This window comes from Phoca vitulina, unplaced genomic scaffold (assembly GCF_004348235.1).
Source record: "Phoca vitulina isolate PV1807 unplaced genomic scaffold, GSC_HSeal_1.0 scaffold33, whole genome shotgun sequence".
In the NCBI taxonomy this organism is placed as follows: Eukaryota; Metazoa; Chordata; class Mammalia; order Carnivora; family Phocidae; genus Phoca; species Phoca vitulina.
The window spans coordinates 14,828,302-14,846,871 of NW_022589736.1; positions in this window are offsets into that span (position 1 = coordinate 14,828,302).

Here is an 18,570-nt window from a genome sequence, read left to right on the forward strand (position 1 = left end):
CCCCCCCCCCCCCCCCCCCCCCCGCCGGCCTGCCTTTAGCAAGAATCCTGTTAGGTTGGTTTAGCCAGAATCCCCCCCACCCCTGTTATTTCCTCTTAGTAGTTTTCCACCTACGGGTCCTCACCCTGCTCCTTGACTATAAATTCCTCTTGCCCATGCTGTTCGGGGTTGAGCCCAATCTCTCCCCCACTGCAAAATTCTCTTGCGATGCGGGGTGCCTGGGTGGCTCAGTCGTTAAGCATCTGCCTTCGGCTCAGGTCATGATCCCAGGGTCCTGGGGTCGAGCCCCACATCGGGCTCCCTGCTCGGCGGGAAGCCTGCTTCTCCCTCTCCCATTCCCCCTGCTTGTGTTCCCTCTCTCGCTGTGTCTCTCTCTCTCAAATAAATAAATAAAATCTTAAAAAAAAAAAAAATTATCTTGCGATGGTCCTGAATAAAGTTTGCCTTACCATGTTCAACCCATGTCATAAACTGTTTTCTTTAATAATACTTGTGTCCCCCACTGGAGATGTGTTGAAGTATTAACCCCTGGTACCAGTGAATGTGGCCTTATTTGGAAGCGTCTTTGCAGGTGTGATCAAGTTAAGATGAGGTCATGGTAGATTAGTGTGGGCCTAAATCCAATGACTTATGAGAACAGGGAGATTTGGAGACAGAGACACGCGGGAAAAGGCCATGTGAAGAGTGGGGCAGAGATTGGAGTGAGGCACCTTCAAGCCAAGGAACGCCAAGGATTGCTTCTGGCCCCCAGAAGCGAGGAAGACCCTTCACTAGAGCCATCAGAGAGAGCACAGCCCTGCCAACACCTTGACTTCGGACTTCTGGTCTCCAGAACTGAGAGAGAATACATTTCTGTGTTCTGCATTAAGCCACCCAGTGTTGTGGTATTTGTCACACAGCCCCAGGAAACTAATAGAGCTGATTGGGGGTATATGTCTGGGGGGAAAGAGTACTAAGAATCCATGCTTTTAATGGGCTCCCCTGCTGATGCTGGGGGGGGCAGTTGGGGGACACTACTCTAAAGAATTCTGCTTTCTCAGACACTCAAGAGGGACAGGAGATTGCCTGTTCTCCTCCCACATTCTATGAGCTCCAAAGCAGTCTTGGTGACATGACTTGCCTCCTGTGCTAACTTTCTCACTTTGGGTTTTTACTATCCAGCATTACCACCACCTGTTGCCAGGATAGTCACTCCCCTACATTGCTTGTGTTGTGCCCGTTCAAAAGTGGCCCCTGATTTGTCATCACGGGGGGTAGGAGGACTCTCTGGTCATGACTAAGACCTGGTAGGTGATGGACACCCCAAATCGAATGACTTTTACCTTCACTTCAGCTACCCATTCTCGTGTCTGCGCTATAAACTATTTCTTCTCTGGGAATATTAAACATCAGCATCCTATCTCTGGTCCTATAATCCTCTCATTTCTTTACACCTGGCCACCTGCACTTCCCCCATATGAGAGTCACGGGTCTCTCAAGATGGTCCCTTTTCCTTCCATCCAGCCTGGAGCCTTCACTACGCTCCACAGTCTTGTCTCCTACACTGTCCTTTGACCACATCTACCCTCAGACATTCAGCCTTACATCCCTTCCCTCCACCATCTTCCCTACCACTTTACCAGGCAGAGAAAACTCAGAGCTTAGAGATTGTGCTATGACAGATATATGATATCCAGTGCCCACTGGGCTTTCCCAACAGCTCAGAAATCCTTAAGTATGCTCTTCCAAATGTTCATTATTGTCCCCAAAGTCTGTACCACACTGTACTGCCCTCAGGAGCAGATGCAGCTCAAGGAGAAAATGGATGCCCTCAGAGGAAACCCTCCAGTTTTCCCACTCTGTCCCCACCCCACCCTTCTGACCATCAGTGTCTCAGGGGGAGAACCATCTCTGTCTGTCTGAGTCTGGCCCCTCCCTGGGCACCAGCTGTCCCCCTCCAACAATAGCTAACTTAGGTTGAGGACTTACTATACACCCTACTCTATAGACTCTTTTATGAACATTGACTCTTAGAATTCTCCCAACAGCCTCGTGAGCTAGGTACTGTGATATATTTTGCTTTCATGGTGGAGGAAACTAGGAAACTAGGGCTCAGACTGATTGAGTAACTTGCCCAAGATCACCGTCTTCCTTAAGGTTCCTCTGAGGCAGATCTCAAGATGAGGATTTAGAGGAAGGGAGCTTATTTGGAGGTGATCTCAGAAAGCACAAGGCAAGAAGTGGGCAACACGAGTCAGGGAAGGAAGAAAGTCCAAAAGAATATAAGTTAGTGGGTCACCACTGTGGGCTCAACCCTGTTGGCAGCTATCTGGGAAACTGTAAGCCCCTTTGAGAGGCAGACTAATGCCCCCGACCCCAAAGATGTCTGTGTCCCAATCCCCGGGATGTGTGAACGTGTTATGTTATAGGGTAAAGAGGAATTCAGGTTGCAGATGGAACTAAGTTTGATCTTAAGGAGGTTATCCTGGATTACCTGGGTGGGCACAGTGTAATTACAGGGTACTTAACGTGGAAGAACCAAAAGAGAGACCCAGAGCCATGGCAGCGTGACAAGGATTCAGCCCAGTGTTGTCAGCTATGATGGAGGAAGGGGCCACAAATCAGAGGAAACAGGAGCCTCTGGAAGCTGGAAAAGGCAAGGAAACAGAGTCTCCTCTAGAGCCTCCAGAAAGGACTGCCCCCTGCAGATACTTTGATCTTCGCCCGTGATGTCCCCATCCAACTTCTGCCCCACAGAACTGCCCGATCACAAATGCGCCTGTGTTCACAGAGTTAGTGGTCATGTGTCACCGCAGCAATAGAAAACAAATACGCCCTCTTGGAATCACAGCACTGGCAGACAGGGAGGCTGAGACATTTCTCCAGTGAGTCCCTGGGCCTCCCTCCCCCTGGGCAGGAGCCTCAGAACTTCCTCCTGGAGGAAGGAGCCCTGCTGTCCAGGGCAGGCAGGTGACCGAGGGGGGCATGCTGTCTGTGGGCTGGACACTGTCCTTGAAATTTGGGTGAACTCCGAGGTGGGCCGGGCATCGATGGCATCTCCAGCTTCTGCCACAGTGCCCCGTGATAAGCGGTCAAACCAGGACTCACACTGGGGCTAAGTCTGGAGTCCATGTGCCTGGTCCTGAGGGCCTCCTTGCAGCATTCGAGGCCACGAAGCACATTCCTCTCCTCCTCTTCTTGAAATTCTCGGCAGGTTCATGTTAGCTCTTCCCTCATTCTCCTCCTAACCTCTTTGGCTGCTTCATCTTTTTTTTTTTTTTTTTTTTTAAGATTAGCCATCAGGGAAATTCAAATCAAAACCACATTGAGATACTACCTTACACCAGTTAGAATGGCAAAAATTGACAAGGCAAGAAACAACAAATGTTGGAGAGGTTGTGGAGAAAGGGGAACCCTCTTACACTGTTGGTGGGAATGCAAGTTGGTACAGCCACTCTGGAAAACAGTGTGGAGGTGCCTCAAAAAATTAAAAATAGAGCTACCCTATGACCCAGCAATTGCACTACTGGGTATTTACCCCAAAGATACAGATGTAGTGAAAAGAAGAGCCATATGCACCCCAATGTTCATAGCAGCAATGTCCACAATAACCAAAATGTGGAAAGAGCCGAGATGCCCTTCAACAGATGAATGGATAAAGAAGATGTGGTCCATATATACACTGGAATATTACTCAGCCATCAGAAAGGGTGAATACCCAAATTTTACATCAACATGGATGGGACTGGAGGAGATTATGCTAAGTGAAATAAGTCAAGCTGAGAAAGTCAGTTATCATATGGTCTCACTTATTTGTGGAACATAAGGAATAGCATGGAGGACATGAGGAGAAGGAAGGGAAAAATGAAGGGGGGAAAATCGAAGGGTGAGACGAACCATGAGAGACTATGGACTCCGAGAAACCAACTGAGGGTTTTAGAGGGGAGGGGAGTGGGGGGGTGGGTTAGCCCGGTGATGGGTGTTAAGGAGGGCACGTACTGCATGGAGCACTGGATGTTATACGAAAACAATGAATCGTGGAACACTACATCAAAAACTAATGATGTATTGTGTGGTGACTAACAACATAACATAACATAACAAAACAAAACAAAAAACAAAACAAAACAAAAGAAAAAGATTTTTTATTTAGGGCACCTGGATTGCTCAGTTGGTTAAGCATCTGCCTTCAGCTCAGGTCATGATCCCAGGATCCTGGCATCGAGTCCCGCATTGGGCTCCTTGCTCAATGGGGAGTCTGCTTCTCCCTCTACCCTTCCCCCTTGCTCATGATCTCTCTCTCTTTCTCTTTCAAATAAATAAATAAAATCTTTAAAACAAAAAAAAAGTTTTTATTTATTTAAGTAATCTCTACCCCCAGTGAAGGGTTTGATCCCAGGACCCTGGGATCATGACTTGAGCCAAAGGTAGAGGCTTAACTGACTGAGCCACCCAGATGCCCCTTGCATGTACTTCTGACTGAGCTAGATATTTTCATTATTCTTTTTTGATGCCTCTCGCCGTCCTTCCCTCCCATTCACACCCCACGCTGGTGTTTGTCAGGGTTGTCCTGAGGTCCTTTTGCTCTTTTGTTGCACATGGCTCCTAAGCCGTGTCGTCAATACAGGGGCCATGCTTCGTGGTGGAATACTGAGCACTTGGCATCTCTGGGGTGAGATGTCCTCTCAGTGTAAAAAAAAAAAAAAATGCAATGGAACTTGAAGACTTAAAACGAGAAAAAATGTAAACTATCTCAATAGTTTTTATATTGATCCATTTTGAAATATAATGATTCGGATAGTTGGGTTCTATAAAATAGATTATTCATTTCATATGTTGCTTTTTACATGTTTTAATGTGGCCACTTGACCACTGAAAAGGGCATGGCGGGCTGACAGTGTATTTCTGCTGGACGGTGCTGCTCTGAAAACTGCCCCAGACACAGGCATTCACGTGCATCCACCAGCAGCCCTCAGCACCTCACATTCAGCAGATGTGAGGACCGAAGGAATCATTTCCTTCCAACCCTGACCCCCCCCACCCCTGCACCCTGCCATCGACTCTCCCCCTTATTGACTATCCTGGTGAATGGACAGTTATCCATGGCGTTGTACATGCTGGGACCTCAGCAGCTCTCCCCAGTCCCCCTTTTCCTTTTCCAATCTTCACTATCGTCCAGCTCTTCTACTTCCTCAGTACTGTGGGCATCCAGCCCTCCCCCCCCCCCCCCCCCCCCGTCTTGATTCATTTTCTCATCTCTCACCTTGACGATTGTGAAAGTATGCTAATTTATGGTCTTTTTGTTAATAATGTTCATTGATTCCATTCAGTCCAAAGGAATTAATGCTGCCAGAAGGATATCTATCAAAGGCAAACCTGATCGTGTTCTTTTCCCTGCCTAAAACCTTCAGGTGGTTTGCACTGCTTCTGGCTGTTTCTCCAAGTACAGTGCTCATTCATGGGTGTGCGTGGGTGATTTTAGGTGGTAGATGCAAAAACATTTTTATTTTGATAGTTATGTATTTGTCTTAACACGCATTGGAAAGATAGAACTAACAAATAAAACCTGTGATTTCGGGGACATTAGTCTTTAGGACAAAAAAAAAAGAGTCAAGAAAATTTTAAATTGTTTAAATTGTTATTTATTTTAAATAAATATTTAAAATAAATAAATATTTTAAATATTTAAATGAATACTTTGCCACATTTATTTAAATATTTAATAAATTATTAAATTAAATAAATTAAATTGATTAAATATTTAAATAAATACATAAAATATTTAAAATAAATAAATATTTTAAAATATTACTTTAAATTTTATTTATTTATTTATTTATTTTAGAGAGAGAGAGATAGGATCTCCAGCAGACTCCACGCTGAACTCATTGCCCAACGCAGGGTTCGATCTCACAACCCTGAGATCATGACCTGAGCTGAAACCAAGAGTCAGGTGCTCAACCAACTGAGCCACCCAGGTGCCCCTTTATTTATTTATTTATTTATTTGAGAGCGTGGGGAGGAGGGGCAGAGGGAGAGAGAGTCTCAAGTAGACGCTGCTCTGAGCACGGAGCCCCACGTGGGCCTCGCTGGATCCCAGGACCCTGAGATCATGACCCCAGGCAAAATCCCATTCAACCAACTGTACCACCTAGGCGCCCCGGGGTCAAGAAAATTTTAAAGAAACAGTGGCCCACGTTAAAGTAATAGCATTGTTCAAGTGAATTTCAGATACGTTTCAGACTCTTTACTATGGTTTTAAAAAAACCAAAACCTTGTAATCCAGCTTCTACTTTTTCTCCCTAATCTGGTCTCCAGAGCTTTCTTCCCATTCATCAGCTATACAGCCAGACTAAGTGGGTGCAGATCTCCAGGCTCACCGCCTCTCTTTCTCCGCTTAGCGTCTCAGCAAGCACTATTCCTTTGCTCATACCCACCGTGTCCCCCCTTCTGGCCAATGAGAACTAAACCTGTAAGATCCTGCCCCAAGAGGCTTCTCTCGAGAGTTCTCTGGCAACTCCACGGGCAGAGACTATACCATCTGCGGTAGGCAGAACCGTGGCCCCCAGAATTGGCCACATCCTATCACCTGTGAATATGTTACTGTATGTGGCAAAAATGACTTTGCAGATATAATTTAGTTAAGGATTTTTTTGATGAGGAGATTATCCTGGATTTTCTGGATGGACCAATGCAACCACCAGAGCAGAGTGATCGGGAGCCACAAGCCAAGGAATGTGGTCGGCTTCTAGAAGCTGCAAAAGGCAAGGAAATTGATTCTTCCCTAGAGCCGCCAGAAGGAACACAGCCCTGCCACCCCATTCTGGTCCTCATCTTGGAACCAATCCTGATGATTTACAATTGTGCCATATACCTAATCTCCCTTCTCTCCCCAAAACCCCTGAGTTCCTTGTAGAGACTGTCTCGAGTATCTTTGCCTCCCAGAGCCTAGCGCATTCCCTCACATCGGTAGGAACAGCAGGAGAGTGGTACTCTGGAACTGGGGGGACAAAGAATTTTAAGAAGGTGGGAGGAGCCAACATTGTCACGTGCTAGAGAAAATCGAGGTAAGGTCAGAATTGAAAATAGATCATTGGGTTTAAGAGGTCCCTGGTGGCCTTGGGGGGAGGTACTTATGTGCAGGGGCTAGGGTGGAAGGCAGGGTGTAGTGTGCTGGGGAGACCGTGAGTGTAGACGCCTCTTTTAAGAAGCATGCCGCAGGGGGCAACTGGGTGGCTCAGTTGGTTAAGTGTCTGCCTTCTGCTCAGGTCATGATCCCAGGGTCGAGTTCACATCAGGCTCCCTGCTCCGGGGGGAGCCTGCTTCTCCCTCTCCCTCTGCCCCTCCCCCTGCTCACATGCGCACATGCACGCGCGCGCTCTCTCTCAAATAGATAAATAAAATCTTTTAAAACAGAACAAACAAGAAAACCCACAATTGGGGCGCCTGGGTGGCTCAGTTGGTTAAGCGACTGCCTTCGGCTCAGGTCATGATCCTGGAGTCCCTGGATCGAGTCCCGCATCGGACTCCCTGCTCAGCAGGGAGTCTGCTTCTCCCTCTGACCCTCCCCCCTCTCATGTACTTGCTCTCTCTCATTCTCTCTTTCTCAAATAAAAATAAATAAAATCTTTGAAAAAAAAAAAGAAAAAGAAAGAAAACCCACAATTGCTCGCTGTATGCTGGCTCTCTTCTTGGAGCTCTACATATATTAATTCATTCAGTCACCGTAACAACCCTATGAAGTAGGTACCATCATTATTTCCATTTTAGAGATGAGGAAATCAAGGCACAGAGAAGATAAGTAACTTGCCCAAGGTCACAAAGGCAGAAAGTAGAGAACTTGGATTTGAACTCAGGCCCTCTGTCCCCAAGTCCGCAATCATGGATGGAGGCACTCAGTAAGCAGTTGTCAAGTGAATGAGGAATGGCGCTAGCTTCTCACTCTCCCCGGTAAATAGCAGGATGAGTCTGCTCTCCTGCATCTCTCTTCCTCGTCCCTCCCAAGGGGCACCCTCAGCATTGTCCTCTCATAGACGAGGCTTTGGTGAAAGGTCCAGCTGTCTACTGGACCAGGGTTGAGGCCGCAGAGATGCCCGAGATCTTATCCTTTAACCTCCATCTGGAAGCAGGACCCCCCCAAACTCGGTTCCATTAGCATGACACCTTCCCAGACACCCCCCTCTTCCCTCCCCCTACATCTTGGCTGAGGCCAGAACGAGGATTCACCAGGCCAGCCCTTGCTTCCCAGCAGGTTGCCGGAATAGTCTTTCCACATCGCCCCCTGTGGGCTTGGCTTCACCGCCTAGAATTGTCTGATAGCAGGGCTTAGCAACTTGAAAGCAAGTGTCCAAACCCTACTGAAGGTAGGTTTCTGTGGGGGAGACAGAAATTCAGATGCAGAACCAGGAGGGCCGGAGAATGGAAGAAGGCAAGATGGGGACTTAACAGGTCAGGCAGGAAAGCAACATGGAATCACTTGTTGTGGATACGCTTGCAGGCAGCGTTGTCCTGGCAGGTGGATTCTGGAAAGGAACAAGTCCCCTAAGACAAATTTTAGGCTGCATCTTGATCTTTGGGAGGGGAGGTCCCCTCTGTTTTCTCCTAGGCCCCTGTTGAGGCTTATTTGTATAACTGCACATTTTTCCATATCAATTCTCCCAAGGGCTTAGGTTCTGGATCCTTGTCTGGATAAGAGAAATTGGCTCTGTTTCTTCATGCTATAAATTTTCCAAGGGATCCAAATCCTAATAAAAATGGAAATAGCTGAAAGACCAATAAAATATGTTTTCTTGCACAACATAAATATATGTTCTCCCTACATCTAAATATCTTTTCTCTCATTCCGTCTTTCTTGCCTTAAAAAGTCAGGTTAACAGTGAGTCTTATCTTTGAGCAACTACTGGTTTGCAGGTTTGACCCTAAGAATAGGTCAAAATCCCAATCAATGAAAGGATTGCTGTAATACCAAGTGCTAGGTGGAGGTCTCAGAATTTTTTTTTTGCTTTTGGAGGGGAATCTATGAACCTTCTGAAATTATGTGCAAAATTGTGTCTACTTGTGCATTTCTGGGAAGAGCGTTCCTAGCTTTCACCAGCTCCTCAGAGGGGTCTCTGACCCCAAAACTGAGTAATATGGTGGCAAGTGCTATGGGAGAATAGAATTTGAATTTGGAAGAGAAAGTTGAAATATAGGGAGTACACTATTTTTCCATTAATTCATTAATGCTACAGTAATTTCAGTAATCATCATTCACTTTCATCAGTGGTCTTTTACAATCTGCAGTAAAAACCATAGGTTTTTTGGCAAGACATAAAAGGTCACGAGAAATTTAAGTCATGGCATTGGCACTTCTGTGTTTGGTTTCAGAAACAGTGACTTGATTATTTCTAAATGAAGGACACTTTAAATAGAGTCAATCCCAGTTAAGAAATCCCCCCCCCACAAGGCCTCCCCCAGGGTCTCCTGAGTGACACCCTCCTCCCCACCGAGCTGGGGGCTCCCTCTGAGACCTCCTCCCCACAACGCCCTCCCCCGCGTTGTGCGTGGCTCTGTGGTTGGGCTCAGGAAGGCTCATTGAACCATCTGAGGTGGCAGATTGGTGGCAGGATGAAGGATTCTGACTCTGTGTACGCACTAACATAAGGGGACATCTATCTGATGAAGATGGACAGAAACACGATCCCCAGTGTGGTCGGTCAGGGGGGTGCTCGCCACTCAAATGCAATTAACAATGAGGCAGTTTCCAAAATTCTGGCTCTGCACCTCCCAAAATGTAGCCACATTCCGTAAGATCCCACCATGCCATGGTATTTTCCCCAGCAAATCCTGTTTCTCTTGAGCACAAAGGTGATTACTTTGGTACTGTAAAGTGAAGATGTCATTGTTTGCACCCAGAGAGTATCTAATGCTACAAAATTATCAAGTTTTCCCTTTGTTTTTCTCATGCATGAAAGATAACATTGGGGGGGGTTATTTTCTTTTATTGCATGTTCCATCCCTCTCCCTTCCTGTCTCCGCTGATTAAAATGAGTCAAGTTTTGCATCTAATGTCCAAAAATGCACAGACCACCCCCTCCTAAATCCGGAAACCCTGATAGCCACCGCCTCTTGATTATTTACCCAGTTCTTCACTCAAACATTCAATTCTCTTCAATTCTCTCTTTTAAGAAAAGCTGCTCTGGGGGCAGCTCAGTTGGTGGAGCGTGCGACTCTTGATCTCAGGGTTGTGAGTTCGAGCCCCATGTTGGGTGTAGAGATTACTTAAGGAGAAAAAAAAACGCTGCTCCTGCCTTCTTATCAGGTAGCCTATCCCAACCATTTCCGTCACCCCCAGCCTCCTGGGATTCTGCAGCGTAGGAAGAGAAGAGTCTTGATGACCTGGGTTTGGGCACATCTCTTCCCATTTTTCTGCATCACAGGTAACTGGCTCTCTTCTGTCCTCCACTCATGGTTATACTGTAATGAATGGTGGTTGTTAGAAGCCAGATTTTCCTGCGTATTTGGCGGGGACAGGAGAGGAGGGGAGAGAGGTAGAAGAGTTAAGTGGAGAAGCTACGTGTATGTGGATGCACGTCTCAGGCTTCCTGTCTATCTCCTGTTCTCAGAATTGGTTGAATTAAAATTGGCCCCAGAGCTAAGTCCTAAGTTAACTAGAAGTCACTGTTCGCCAAGCAGAGGAGCAAGCTATTCATTCACAGTCTTTGTTCCCAATGCTCAATCCATGACAGACTTTACCCTTTACCCCCCCCCCCCACCCGCACCATCTTCCTTAATTATCTCCTCTGGCCAGAGGTCACTTGGGGAAAATACTTACAAATCGAGTTCCTCCTACCCAACGGTGACTGCCCTTACCTGGCACTCTGTGTTGGCGCTGTGCTGGGCCTACACTCAGGAGTGGACATGGCCTTGGGGCCTCCAGACTCGAAATTAGACAGACATGATAAATAAAGGCAGGGTCGAAAGTTGTTTTTATTTGAACTCCCTTCAGAGTACCCACATCTGGAACACAGGGTCCATGTCTGGTTTTGGACGTTGTTCAGGTTTGGCCCTCAGCTCGAATTTCTCTGCGCAGAGCCAATCCTCTGTCCTTCGAGGCATTCCATTTTGATGCTTGGCAAGCAGACGTAGCACATGGGTGGTTGTACTGGATGCGCACTGAGAAACTTTTTGGCCTGGGGACTCTGTGATTCATTTGAGGGGGAGGCACACCCCTGATGGTTTGCTGGTGGTGATTTTCTCTGCTCAGTCTGGCTTCCAGGTGATCCTACTTCTCTGAATATCACTCAAATCCATTCACTTTCATCCTTCTCCCCTGATTCTTCGTAAATTCATGTTTCACTTGCCTGAACGACTTGCAGTGGTCTCTGGCTAGGGACTGGATCTTTCTTACCTTCCAAGGTTCACCCTCTGGTACTGGTAGTGGGAAGCGGGGCCTTTGGGAGGGCCTCAGTGTGGCTGAGATGAGGTCATGAGGGTGGGGCCCCATGATGGGATTAGTGCCCTCTTACTCTGCCCTGCGAAGACACAGCAAATGTCGACACTTGACAAGTGACATCTACAAGTAGGAAAGGGCGGCTTCACCAGACACGAATCTGCTGGCATCTTGATGTTGGACTTCCCAGCCTCCAGAACCGAGAGCGAATGTTTGCTGTTTCAGCCCCCCATCTGTGGTGTTTTGTGAGAGCCACACGAGCTAAGTCTCTAACTGCTTCCGTGCTCTTGTCCCAACCCTCTAACACATCTCCCCACTTTCATCCGGAAGCACAGCACAGGGAATGCCTGAAAACCTAGAGCCCCATTGTTTCTCACTCAATGTCAAGATGCTGAGACTCCATTCAGCTGCTGAAGGAAGCCCTGCCTTGTGTAGCGAGTGCCTCCCTCTCTGAAATTCCTGGAAATGTCCCAGGTGCTTGTATGTCCCACAAAGCAAGCCCAGTTCCTATGGCTCATCACACAGTGCCAAATACTCTTGTCCTCGCTCTTGAAATGTGGAAGGTGACTACCAGAGGCCAGCAGAAGTCAAGAGCGTAGAGGCCAGTGTGTCTTCCATTGCTTGAGCTTTGACCTAAAAAATTAAAAATGACAAAAATTGTGAGCGGGAGTGGTATAACTGAAATGTATGTATTTCACAAATTAATGGTTTTCACATCCATACACAAAAATCAGTGCATTATAATTGTGCAAGTTGCAAGTTAATTATAAGGTTTATTGGGGCACCTGGGTGGCTCAGTCACTGGGTGTCTGCCTTCGGCTCAGGTCATGATCCCAGGGTCCTGGGATCGAGCCCCACATCGGGCTCCCTGCTCAGCAGGGGATTCTGTTTCTCCCTCTCCCACTCCCCCTGCTTGTGTTCCCTCTCGCTGTGTCACTCTCTGTCAAATAAATAAATAAAATCTTTAAATTAAAAAGAAATTATAAGGTTTATTGAGGAAAAGTAAATCTTTACACTTATAAAAGGAAGTATCAGAGTTTATGTCCTCTGAGCAAGAAGGATTTCTTTCCTTTTTTTTTTTAAATTTTATTTCTAAGTAATCTCTATACCCAGGGTGGGACTCGAACTCACAAGTCAGAGATCAAGAGTTGCATGCCCTACCGACTGAGCCAGCCAGACACCCCGAGAAGGATTTCTTAAACAAGACAAAAAGCACATATCAGAAAGAAAAATATCGGTAAGTTTGGCTATATTAATACTTAAAACTTCTGTATAATAAAAAAGTTCTTAAACCAAATTAAAGGACTAGGAGTAGACATTTGTAACTTGTAATCAACAAAGGAACACTTTCTAGAATATGTAACGAACTCATACAAATCAATAAGGAAAGAAAATCCAACGGAAAAGAAATGGTAAAAATCTGAATGGGGAATTCACAGAAGAGGACGTCAGAGTTGCTAATACATGAGAAGACATTCAACTTCCCCAGTAATCAGCAGAATGCAAATTAAAACAAGGAGCATTTTATGGCCACTAGATTAGCAAAAATTAGCATGACCACATGTGGTCAGGAATGTGGGGGAATTGGGGCTGTCTGATGCTGATGGCAGGAACAGAAATTAGTAAAGCCATTTTGGAGAGCAATTGGACGCTCTGTAGTAAAGTTGAAAGGTGCATATATCTTCGGACTCATTAATTCCTCTGGTAGGTGGGTGAATGCACAAAGAGACGTACACAAGGGTATTTGTAAGAGCCAAAAATTGGAAATAATTTAAATTTCCATCAAAAAGGGGGGCGCCTGGTGGCCCAGTCAGGTGAACATCGGCAGACTCTTGGTTTCGGCTCTACACTTACCATTTCCCTCCTAGAGATGTTCTTGGACAATGGTTTGCAAAGGCTGGTCTCACCTGGGGAGTTATTGGAAATGCAAATTTGGGGGCCGCCCCTAGACCTGTTAACTCGGGTGCTTCCAGGTTGGGGCCCAGCAGTCTGTGTTGTGATGAGCCCTCCCCGTGATTGTGGTGCTGGGGCAAACTTGGGGAACCCTTGCTGCTCTTCTGTAATGAAGAGATTGCTGCCTGCTTTCAACGCCCTATCTGAGGCGGGGAAGTGTCCATCCAGAAATTTCCCAGAAGTGCTACAGCTCCCATGGAAAAGTGGAATATTGCTACATACCTGGGTACGGCGCGGGGGTCTGTGCTCCACCAGCCCACAGACACTCCCCCCACCCCTAGCCCTCACTCCCAGCCCCTGTTTGGTCAAAATATCCTTCTCTCCTCCTTAGCTTGGCTTTTAAGTCCCTCAGGAACCTGACCCCATCTGCCCTTGTCTCTCGCCTGAAAGCACCTTAGGCTCTGGAAAACAGCAGTACTTGCTCATAGAAGATACTCGCGCTTTCCTGTCTCTGAGGCTTGTATTTTATTTTATTTGTATTTCTTCCGTCTGGAAGAATTTCCGTATATGACAACTCCATCCCCATCCCCCACCCCATCCCCACAGACATAGCTTATCATTTCAGATCAGTCTCAAATGCCTTTTCCTCCTTCTCTAGCTGGAGGCAATTGCTTCTTCCTTTGTGTTCGCCTTGTAGCGGGTTTTATCAGCCTCTGTAACCTGCCATTTATCTCTTACATTCCATCTGGTATTCCAGTTTATGCATATGTCTTATTAGGTCATAAAGCCTTTTATTCAAACATCTTAGTCAAGTTGAAGCCTTTAATAATGCTGAGCATATTTTCAAATTCAAGTGATACAAATACGTGTATTATTAAAAAATACCTAAAACATGCTCTGTCCTCAAATTTCTGGAGGTCTAGAGGACGACAGAGACACCTATAAACAAGGCAACAGAGCTAAGGACAGGGCGGTGGTTGCCGGCAGGACAGACAGACTGAGTCAGCTTGGGAAGAGGTGCAGGGGTGGAGGTGGGCAGAGATTGGGGAGAAGATAATACTGGATGCTGTCAATGAGGAGATGCTGAGACCAGGCATAGACCTCCTCCCCTATTTGGGGGGTTTGGGTGTCGGGCAGAAAGGTATATGGGGCAAAGAAGAGAAGTAAGTTCAGTTTCACAGAAGCCAGGGCAAGAGTATGGAGCTATAAACAGAGCGAAGGACAGGGCGATATGTTTTTTGTTTTGTTTTGTTTTGTTTTAAGCACAGAGATGCCATAGCAAAAGGACATCATTACTGCAAGACTTATTGTGGGAAGTATGCAAGGTACATAATCCCCAGTACAAAGATAACGTCTGTGCCTTGCACAGTTTCCCCGGAAACTGAAGGCACCTCTTAGAATTTAAGGCGTGGTTGCTGTTTGAACTTCTTCATTTGCATGATTTAGAATGGTGTTTTTCAATCTGGGGACTGCAGATATATTTAAAAGAGATTTTTTCCCCCCTTTAGAAAGAGTCTATTACCGAAGCACTGAATTAACAGTTTTCCTGCCTGTGGGTCTTGTGCAGTGTCTCATTGTGGCCAGTAGGAGGCAGCACAACCTAATGTTCTGTGTCAGGATCCTCCTTGCCGGAGTCAGCTCTGGCCCTGGGAAGGAGGAACTGCCCACCAGTTCTGTGCTTGTATTCTTTTCTCTATATCCTGGGAAAGGTAGGAATTAACTAATAGCCAGACATCTTCAAACATTCAATGATGTGGGGGTGCTGTGCCTTGTTCTCATTTCTGCAAATGGAAACTGGCATGTAATTCACAGTAGACATATAAAATGTAAAGTTCCAGGAAGATGCCTGGTGGATCTCCGGTGTGCAGATGTAACTGAACTAAAATAAACACCTCACCAAACTTCCACCTACAGGTATGAAAAAGTAGAAAAGCATGGAGAATAAACATATAGCTATAATAAGATGTTATGTGAAAAATGGTCATGTGCTCATGTATGTGTTTGGACTCCCTGCCTGCTACAGTCTCTTACAGATTCATAATGCGCTTTAGTGTACGGGAAGCTCAGAGTAGCTCTGTCCCATAGAAATAGAATATGAGCCGCAGGTGCAGTTTTAAATTTTCTAGCAAGCCACATTAAAAAAGTTAAAAGTCGGGGGGGGGGGCGCCTGGATGGCTCAGTCGGTTGAACGTCCAACTCTTGATTTCCGTTCACGTCATGATCTCGGGGTTGTGGGATCGAGCTCCGCATCTGCCTCCACGCTCAGCACGGAGTCGGCTTGAGATTCTCCCTCTCCCCCTCTCTGCCCCTCTCCCAGCACCCCCGTCCCCGCTCCTGATCTCGCTAAATAAATAAATAAATCTTTAAAAAAGTAAAACATAAAAAAGTAAAAAGAAACAGATGAAATTAATTTTAATAATACATTTTATTGAACCCAGTATACTCAAAATAGTATCATTTCAATGTGTAAGCAATATTTTAAAAAACCGAAGCCTCTTAGTCTTTGACATGGGGTGTGTATTTTACACCTCGAGCACATCTCACTTTGGATTAGCCACGTCCCAGTCTCAAGGGCTCGGTGGCCAACACGTGGCCAGTGGCTACTGTATCGGACAACCCGGGCTCAGAGGACCTGTGCCTAGAGGGAATCCCAAGGAAAACCTGAAACATCACCAAGAAGGTACAGGGAAAATAATGGAAACGAATCGAAGGCGCATTTAGGTTAATTTAAAGGCCAACAGCTTAGAAGAGAGCCTGTCCAGGAAACGTGTTAAATGGCAATGACTTAAATTAAGATGAAAAACTCTTCCTTGTAACTGCATTTCTCCTAATACCGCAGGCAGAGATCAGGCAGGGTGCTTGTGGTCGAGGCCAGGAGGTGGTGTGGCCTTGTGTTTATTTGCTGCTTTGGCTTCTAGTTTCATCTTACGTTAGGTGCTTCTGGGTGTCTACAGGTTGAGGCTATGAAGTATTGGGCGATTTTTTTGTTTGTTTTAATCTGCAAATCATGTATAGTAACAGCAACTACTTCTCAAACTCTTTGGCAACAGATAAGTTTAACTTCCCATCTCATCCCAATTTTCTGGTTCCCAAACTTTTCACTGTCTGCATGCTGGCATTCTCTTCACTCCCCCTCCCGACTGCCCCCCTCCCTTTGTCTCATCTTTGGGCCAGGTTCCTCCAGACAGAAAAAGTGACAAACCTGAAGTATTCGGTCCCCTCCTGACCTGCTCTGATTCATACTCCCCACTCATGCCTCTGTAAAAACGTTGTATGATCCACCATATTAATTGGGGTGGTTCTTTATCAGTGCTGCATGATTGCACCAGGAACCGCGATCCTAAGTCAGAAGACCTTCTCTAAACCTTTCTGCGAGGGCTCTGGATATGGTTGTGTAGGAGGAAGATGGCAGTGGAATTAGACACTGAGTCTTTGCGGAGAATGTCCCACCTACCTCGAAACTCATCCAAAGGCTATTTGCTTTTCCCTCTCAAGTACTTCGCTTGTTCCACGGTCTGTTAACAATTTAAGAGCCAAATCCTCCTCTAGGGTTACTGAACAGGTATCTCCTTTTGTTATGAAAGAAGGTGTGTAATTATTCTGCCCGGGTTCGGACACCCGATCCAAGCCAGCAGATCTCCGGAGGATGCTCCTTAAGCGCTCCCTTCCCCAGTTACTTTCTCCGGCGGGCAGTGCCACGAAACTAAACCTGCTATCGGATTGCCCCTCTTGGAAACCAGCAAACATCTGCCCGGCTCAGAGGAGCCTACGTAAACATGCACAGCTTAACTCTGTCATCTTGTGACTTGTGCGTAGATCCAGGCAACTGAGTTGGGACCACATGCTTTCGATAATTTTTTTGGCAAGTGAGCACTTCCTGAAGCCAGGATTTCTCATTATCCTTTCCCTTCCTTAGCTGTTGAGAAAAATACGTACATATTTTGTTGATTGCACTTTTTGAAAGTCACTTGTCTGTTTTTTGGTGTCTAAAACAACTTTTATAGCCAAGAGTGTTGGTTTTGCGTTACTTTCCCTCCTGTGGGTGAAGTGACTTTCCTTCTACGGTGGGAGCAGAAAGGTGGGCAAGGAAAAATGACCCGCAGAGGAAGAGGGAGGGTGGGTTAGGGCAAGGTGCCCCCATGCTCCTGTCCGGGGCTCCTGTGACTCCCTCCTCCCAGTTCAGGTTTGCTCTCAGGAGCTGATAAAAGTCATTTATAGCTTAGGTGTTTTTTGGTTTTTGTTTTGTTTTGTTTTAGATATAATACACGGATCATAAAATTCAATTCTTTAAAGTGCTTTTTTATTTTTATTTCATTTTAAAAAAATATTTCTTTGAAAGATTTTCTTATTTATTTATTTGAGAGAGAGAGAGAGAGAGAGAGAGAGATCATGAGCAGGGGGGAAGGGTAGAGGGAGAAGCAGACTCTGCATGAGCAGGGAGCCCAATGTGGGACTCGATCCCAGGACCCTGGGATCATGACCAGAGCCGAAGGCAGACGCCCAACCTACTGAGCCATCCAGGCCCCCTAACGTGCTTTTGCAGTATATTCCAAGATCTTACCACCACCACCCCTACGTAGTTCCAGAATATTTTCATCACCCCAGAAAGAAACTCTGTACCCATTAGCTGTCACTCTTCTTGCTGCTGTGAACATTTCTTTTTGTACAGGTTGCTGTGTGGACATGTTTTCATTTCTCTTGGTTATATACTTCGGGGTGGAATTTCTGGGTCATATGGTAACGCCATGTTGAACTTTTTGAGGAACTATTCTCCAAAGAAAGAGACTGCTCCATTTTTGCCAACAACGCAGGAGAGTGCCAGTTTCTCCAGGTGCTCGCAAACACTGGGTATGGTCTGTCTTTGGGTTATGGGCGTCCTCATGGGTTGGGAAGTCGTATCTCCTGGTTGTCATTTGCATTTCCATAGTAATTGATGATGTTGAATGTCTTTCTGTGTTTATTTCATTGCATATCTTCTTGGGAAAAATATCTCTTCAAATCTGTTGCTCATTTCTCAGTTGGGTTATTTGTCTGCTCATTGTTGAGTGGTTAAGAGTTGTGTATTCTGGATACTAAAGATTTGCAAATACTTTTTCCCATTCCGTGAATTATCTTTTCCCTTTCTTGACGCCAGCCTTTGAAGCACAAACGTTTTTAATTTTGAGGTAGCCTGAATTATCTATATTTTATTTGGTTGCCTGTGTTTAGGATATTTTTAAGCTACAACACCTCCTTCAGTGTACTGATGTTTTATTTATTTATTTTAA